This window comes from Chlorocebus sabaeus, chromosome X, assembly GCF_047675955.1.
Source record: "Chlorocebus sabaeus isolate Y175 chromosome X, mChlSab1.0.hap1, whole genome shotgun sequence".
Taxonomy (NCBI): domain Eukaryota; kingdom Metazoa; phylum Chordata; class Mammalia; order Primates; family Cercopithecidae; genus Chlorocebus; species Chlorocebus sabaeus.
This window is the reverse complement of record NC_132933.1, coordinates 78,969,881-78,977,651: the sequence shown is the minus strand read 5'-3', so window position 1 is coordinate 78,977,651 and position 7,771 is coordinate 78,969,881. Positions and strand designations below refer to the sequence as shown.

At 37.4% G+C, this 7,771-nt stretch overlaps 1 long non-coding RNA gene across 4 annotated transcripts in view; it reads right to left on the bottom strand.

The window, feature by feature from the left end:
- Positions 1-241: 241 nt before the first annotated feature.
- The window catches only part of LOC103232191 (uncharacterized), a 31,547-nt gene continuing 24,017 nt past the window's right edge, over positions 242-7,771 (bottom strand). For 3 of the 4 annotated variants that reach the window (XR_497087.3, XR_005237453.2, XR_005237452.2), the window contains one exon: positions 242-7,756. This is a non-coding gene — a long non-coding RNA (uncharacterized lncRNA). The remainder of the gene's footprint in view (positions 7,757-7,771) is intronic. The other variant, XR_005237455.2, reaches the window with a different exon arrangement.

Below are 7,771 nucleotides of genomic sequence, written 5' to 3'. Positions count from 1 at the left end.
AACCAGGCATAGTGGCTCAGAACTGTAATCCCAGCTACTGGTGAGGCTGAGGCAGAACTGCTTGAACCCAGGAGGCAGAGGTTACAGTGTGCCAAGATGGCACCACTGCACTCCAGCCTGGGCAACAAAGCGAGACTCCATCTTCAAAAAAAAAAAAAGAAAGAAAAAAGAAATGAAGAACTTAGGGTAATTAGTGTGGTTAGGGACAGTGAGTTAGAAATTGTCATATCAAAATACAAAGTTTTCAAAGCAGTATATTTTATTTTACAATAGCAACCCAACTCCCCAGTTTGTTTCAATTGTGACATCTAGATGGCTTAAGATTACTTTTTGGTGGTCACCCATGCTGAACAATATTTTTCAATCTTCAAAACAGCAAAGACTCAAAAGAGATTCTGCATTTCACATCAGTTCACAAGTTCAAGAGTCTTCCATTTATCTTAGCATTTTGGGATAAACTCTCTTTGAGGTAGAAGGGCAATGACGAAGCCACTTAATTCCTTGTGTCTGCATAAAAGCAGATTTATTCATCAGTTCATTTATGTGAATAAAGCAGATGATGATAAAATGTTCTCTTATTCTTGTTTAATCAGTAGTGGTAGTGATGCCAGAAACTGTGAAAGGAAGGCTTTTAGTTACTTTCTTCTTTCCATTTTCCAATAATGCATTCCCCATCCCCACCTGAAGAAAGGGGTGTTACTGAGTCCAGCTGATACCACACATTAAAAGACAAACATTAATATTTCAAATCTGATGTCTAACTAAAAATGTACAGAATGAAAGCTAGAAAATTTCAACCCCAGATTATCTTCAACCTTGCTCCCTCAACCAATCATACTTTGACATTTATCTATTTCCTTCTCCACTTATGGATGTAATTGACTTGCCATGGAAACTACAGTTTAGATGCTTTGAAAGTATGTATGAACTACAATGAACAATAAAGTCCTCTTCTTTTGAAGCATATTTTGGCTTCAGCTTTAAGATAATCTTATGACAAGAGGGGTCACACTGATTCACTTAATAAACTCCATTCTTACCTAACACAAGGTTTAGTTGATAAGCACTTGGACAAAAATAATTACTTTTCAAAAATATAAAGCAAACTAGTGAGGACAAAGGATTTTGTCCTCATCTCAACAATGATCAGTTATTGGAACTGCATGAAACTAAACACTTTAGACCTGAAGCTGGTAATGTTCTTAAGGCCAATTCAGAACAAAGGCAGGCTGCCCTTAAAACAGGTTTGACCTTTTCCTTCACTCTTCCTCCTGTCCCACCCTCTGTGAGTGATTTAAAATGGAAAAGGTCAAAGCCCAGCCAGGCCTACATTTAGAGAAATTAAAAAAAAAAAAAAAATTTCCTTTCAATTTTGGCCAATTATTTCCAATTTTTATTTTATTCTTAAAACTTAAGCATGGTAAAATGTTAAGCTGTTTTCATCCACTGATATTATTCTACTATAAAAAGCCCCTCTTGAGCAGATTTGATAAAAAGGAGGACATTTCTAAGGTATAAACTGAGAAGCTGTTGCATGAGAAATCATGTCTCCATCTCCATTTTGCTATGCGTTAGCTGAGGATTGTTTCTGAAAGAGATCTATTTAGGCAGTGTATGTATGTGTCAGCACGTAAAAAGTAAATAACTGAAAATAGACAAATCTTGTAAATGCACTTCAAAACCAATTGTGGCTCAAGTATGGGTGGTTCCCCAAGGCTGGTACCAATGAGACTGGGGTTTGGGAATTAGTCATCATCCCTCCTGCTGCCCAGCAGTGGTCAGTCATTTTTCATGAGGGATGGGCTAGGAAAATGAAGTGTCTATTATAAGGAGAGTTCCTGCAACTTAAAGGAGCAAGCTCACTACAAAACCCAGCTACCTGCTTATTGTAGTGGCCAGAGTGGTAGAAGAGATATGGAGTAGGAAGTAAACCACACAATGTTATTTAGGGACTAAGCCATGCCCCTAACAAGAAAACAAGCCAAAAGGAAAGTATTAGGCATTCTCTGGGAAGGCATGCATTTTTTTTCCCATGTCTCTGGGGCCAAAAACCTTATACCAAGTACCTATTGGCACCCAAATATATTTGTAGAATGAATGAATACATGAAAAAAAAAAAAAAAAACCGTAACCTTTCTCCTATATTCTACTTTCCAAGCCAATTAATAAGCAAGTGTCTTTTAGTCATGATCTTTTTTGTTTTCTGTCTAGGATTTAACACAATGGTTGATATAACAGTCACTTCTGTTTGATGAAGAGTATCACTTCATTCCATTTATTGTGTTTTTGTTGCATCTCCAAGTCAAAATAAATGACTTTTGGAGCAGATATATTTCATTTAGCATTTAGTATCATCTTCATCAATATTCATATGAATGAAAAAATAAAAAGCCCTCTCTTCCCACTCGACAGAGCATGTCAAAGGTGATCTATTTAGTTTTTCCTTAGTATCGAACATATCACAGCTACTCAATGAAGTTTCCTCTCAACTAAAGAAACACAGTCTCTTAGAGAATGTGTTCCTGTGTTTCCACCACAAGATAAATGAGATAAAGTGCACTTTGGTTTAGGTCTTTCAAGCACTTAAGAACAGCACTTTATTCAGTTTTAATAAATTTTTACTAAATATGGTAAATGGGAAAGAATTTTTTGTATTGCTCAAATGTCTTCCTGTCTCTAAGCCAGACCAATGAGCAAATACCTTTAAAACTAGTTGTTTCATCTTGAACCATGTAACTGTAATAAAAGCAGAATGTTTGCTTAATAAATTAAAGAACAAACCCTGAGCCCTTTTATCAGTCTCCTGGCTTCAAACTAAGCCAATGAGCAAGTGATTTGGGGGATTCCTGAAACTAGGAAAAATGTCTCTATTTTGAAAGAAACTTGCCTTTTTCTTTCTTTTTTCTTTATTTTTAAATCTCAAAGGCAATTGAGTGTGTCTTCTGGACCAGACCTATTTAATTTACTAATTTACCAAGCATAGTACCTTGCAGAGAATAGGCACTGAAATATTATTTACACAATCAAACTAAAGATGTTCTTCTATCTTCAGCTGTCAATGGTCTAATGCCCTCACCTCTCTCATCCTCAGGACCCAGAATGGTACATTCCACATAAAAGATGCTTTGTTTATCAAATGAATCAAAAAGCAAACCTGAGGCATTTATTTACTGTCTGTAAATTTACTGTCTGTAAACCTGAGGTATTTATTTACTGTCTGTATTTATTTACTCCTTTACTGTCTGTAAGCCAGACCAAGGTGGGTCTAATTCACTTCTATCATCAGCACTTAAGAAACTGTATGGAAGACCACAACACCTTGTTTTTTGCAAAAATTTTCCGTCTCTTCAATCAGGCCAGGGAGCACATATCTTCTGGACAGGACTTTCTCTCTCTACTTAGCTTAGTACACTGCCTTATACTAGTCCATTTGTCCCATGTTTTCATCATTGAATAAACTTGTTAAGTGACTTTCGGTCTGGATCTCACACCTATTACTTCATTTCCTTCTGTGAGCACTCTATAATGATGACATCATTTTTTTATATCCTAGGGCATGTAGTTCCGAGCCCCACAGAAAGTAATCACCATTCAGTAAGCCAATAGTTCATTCCTATCTGTATAGAACTGTAGGCTTGGTAAATCAGAACGTAATCACCATTCAGTAAGCCAATAGTTCATTCCTATTTGTATAGAACTGTAGGCTTTGTAAATCTACACAAAGGTCTCTGTTGTAGGTTCAATAATGATAATAAATATTTGTGCCCCCAGTTGTTATCTCTTAAGGATATGAGTAATCAATGATCATTCAGCAGATACTGCTTATATATGGGTGGCAGTTTAGAAATTATAAATTGATTTTACACATATTTTCTTCTGCTACCCAGGACACAATAAAGATGGTTTATCTTTGCATCCCCAATGCCTAGCAATGAGATTGGCACACAATAGATAACTACTATAGTGGCATTCTTCAGACAACCAATCCCTTGCATATGTGTATTCAAAAGTTAATCATTGTTACTCAAATTTTCCTACTTCATTTGCACAATATAATAACTATCATACAATTGTATAAACCTAGTTCTCAGCACCAAGTAAGAAAATCAACAGTTACATTTATATGGTGCCTTAGAGTTCACAAAATGCTAACATAGGTATTGCCTTATTTTTGGCTGTGGGTAAATGAAATATGATAAATTTTCAGTGCCTTTAACAATGAGTTCACATAGTAGGCAATCAAAATTGATCCATTTAACAGGTATTTAAACCCTTGGTTTGTATAACTACGTATAGAACCCTTCTCATTGTGGTTTAAGTATACAATGAGAATTTTGTAGAGACAGTACCTATCTTACAGAAAGTTTTATTCATATAGAAAGCATCAAATTTTTCACATTTACAAGTGCTTTATAATTTAGAAAGCACATTCGCAAACTTAATTAAGTGACTTTTGATCTGGACCTCACTTCCATTACTTCATTTCCTATACTATCTCCTTCCCGGTTACCCAGGAAAATGTACCGGTAGTAATTTAACTTAACGTCACCAGTAAAGTCTTGATTGTTTAAAATTAAGCAATATCTCATTCCTTACATCTGAATAGTCTAGAGGATAAACTTTCCTCTTATTATAGGAGAATTAATCTTGTATTTCACAGTACCCAAAACAATAGCTGGTATGTAAGAGGCAGTTAATTTCATTCATTCATTCATTCATTCATAAATATGTAGCCCATTGACATTTGTATTGTGCTTTAGTTTACAAAGCACTTTAATATGCACCTTTCTGAAATTTTTTGTTCTATGAGAGTATTTCTTTCCCCTTTGGTAGTTCTAGTGCCCAGCATGGTATCTGGTACATTATAAGTGACCACAATAAGCTGAGTCCCTTATGTATTCAGTATACTTTAAAGTTTAAAAGCAGTTTCCATGTGTTTTCATTTCTGATACCTGGAATACTGCATTTTTACTCAAAATTACCAGAGCAGCAAACACAAATTGGCCTCAAATACACATATAATTTATTCATTTATCAAACAATTCTTTGTGTCTGCATAGTACTATATCCTTTTGAAAGAGCACTTTTTTATGCTTGCTCCTTTCTTTGTATCCACAATGTTTATCACAGTAGAATACAAGTGCTTTATAGTTTACAAAGCACATTCACTATTTTTCTTCAGGTCACCTACATGTGAATCATCGTTGCATTTTGAGTGCCTAGCACAGGGACAGGCACAGAAAAGGAAATTAGTAGTATTCAGACATTTTCTCTGAATAACAAATAATACATCAGGGGGTGGTAAGCTATGAACAGCAGGCCAAATCCAATTGGCTCAAAAACTAAGAATGATTTTGACCTTATAAAAAGGTTGTTTAAAAAACAAATATGTAACAGAAACCGTATGGCCCACAGTCTAAAGTATTTATGATTTTGACCCCTTACAGAAAAACTGTGGACCCCGATTTACATAATGCTTCACAATTTACAATGCACTTTCAAATGTTTACTATGCATGATTGCCAATGCACTATTAAGGAGCACGCCTTGGTTTTTCTCTTACGTTTTACAGTGCTTTCATATACATTATCAATCATTTAAATCAACTTCCCACATAAACAGGAAGGAAAAAAATCAAGGAAAGTATTAAATGTGCTCAATAGTCCCAGGTTCTCTCGTCTTTAAGCCTAGAGATGGGTATTAAACCCAGGAGTAGGGTTGGCACAGTCCACCAAATTATTTGGCCACTACTATGAGCAGGGAGTTCAGGCTGTCCCCTTGGGAACTCACTTTGTCCCAGGCCCTGTCACCCTTTCCATAACCATCACTAGAAATCCCAAACCCCAGAATCCTGCTCACCTAAGCTCAAAGAATGAAGCTGTTGCTGGCAGGTGCTTCTCAGAAGTCTGGCACATCTGTGTATTTCTTGTCTAATTCTTCTCACTGGCCTGCAGCATCTCTTCACATTTTTCTCTAGAGGGCCTGGCACTTTTTTTCCCCCAACAATCTGACCATTTTATCTTCTCAGTCTAGGGATTCTGGGGTTAAAAGAGAGGACTGAAATACAGTATCACCTATATGAATGTTTGCTCCTGAGGGGAATAACAAAATCCAGATTAGATACTGACTGGATTCTGGTGTCTCTCTCAAGTGGAGTAGATGTGAATAGAAACAGAAGTTTACAAAACACTAAAGCCTAACAAATAGGTAAAAGCTGTGATTTAAAGCTGGCTCAAGACTGGCCCAGGCATAATACTGTCAATCTAAAGATATGTTCCTTTAAGGTAACTGGCAACATCAAAAAGTACATCTCAAAAGAATCAGGCTTAAAGAGAAACAGGAGAACTGGAAATATATAAGAGTAAGAAGTGTAAACAATAGAAAAGAGGTGGGGTTTAGGGTTCTCATCTTGGGATTTCCCCAGGTCTTCAAGCTTCCATCCTTCCTGGGTTCTAGGTCATGGACCTCCAGATTCCAGCCTTTAGTCTTGAGATATCTGTTTCACTTGGGTCCTCTATCCATATAGGTAGGCTTTGTGACAGAGGCCTTCCATCCTTGGGTTGTAGGTCTTCCAACTACAACCTCGGGCTAATCTTAGGTCTTTGGCCTTGTGTCACAAGTCTCAGTTCTTAGGCCTTCCATGTGTCCTGTCCCAGGTCTTAAGACTTCGAACTCAAGACTTGAGACTTCCATCCAACTCAGGCCTTCTGTCCAATTCAGACCACCCTCTGTTTTCTTGGCTCTAGAGGCTTTTGTTCGTTTCAGGCCTGAGGCTTCTATCTATCTTGGAACATGGGCTTTCCATCTTAGTCCTCGGGTCTCAAGTCTCAAACCATCTGTCTTCTACTTTGGGCCTTTTATCCATATGAGCCTTCCACCTTCTGTCCTACTTGAGTATTGGGTTTTACTGCAGTCTAGACTCTAGGGCCTTGTTTTGGTCTTGGATCATCTCACGTGGCAGCCTGGCATAAGGAACCGCTCCACAATGCTCATTCTGATAGCCGACGTTCTGCACCTATCAGGCAGAGGTTAAGAAGCCCCTCTGCCACACGTGACACACACACACGTACACATGCCCACATATGCAAAGAAATATTTAAGGAGAGAAGATTACATGAAATAAAAGAGAGGGAGATAGATTCATGAAGAGGCTGAAATACTCAAAGGTGAGTAGAAAGGGAAGAAGCAGAGAAGAAACACAAGCCAACAGAGATTAATACTGAAATAGAAAATCACAAACAGCAAGAGATGCTGAGGCACACAGGGGAGGAAAAAGAGAGAAAATAGCCCAAGAGAGGCAGAAAGGAAATGTAGAAATGAGAAATGTGAGATAAAAAGTAGAAACAGCAGAAAGGAGGCCAGACTCAGAAAAAAGGTGAAATTTAAAACGAACAAGAAGGGGAAGGGGTAACAAATAATCACAGTTCACAAAGAGAAAAGAGAGGTAGGCAGAGAAAGGAGAAGTAGACAGAACAACAGAAGGACAAAAAGCACACACATGTGACCCAAAAAGGAGACATGAAATAAAGCGTGAAAGAAGAGCCACATCTAGGAGAGCAAAGAGAAACAGCAACAAAAGGAAAAATGAGAGATACGTCTAAGACAAGGCACAGACCAGTCTTGTGAACAAAAAGAGAAAATGAGGCAAAGGCGCACACGAAAGAAAGTAGCAAGAGAAAGATGGAAATGGGTAAGACACACTTTAGATAGAGAACAAAGAGCAAAGACAAGGAAGAAAGAGACAAAGAAATACACACTTGAGTGCAAGAGA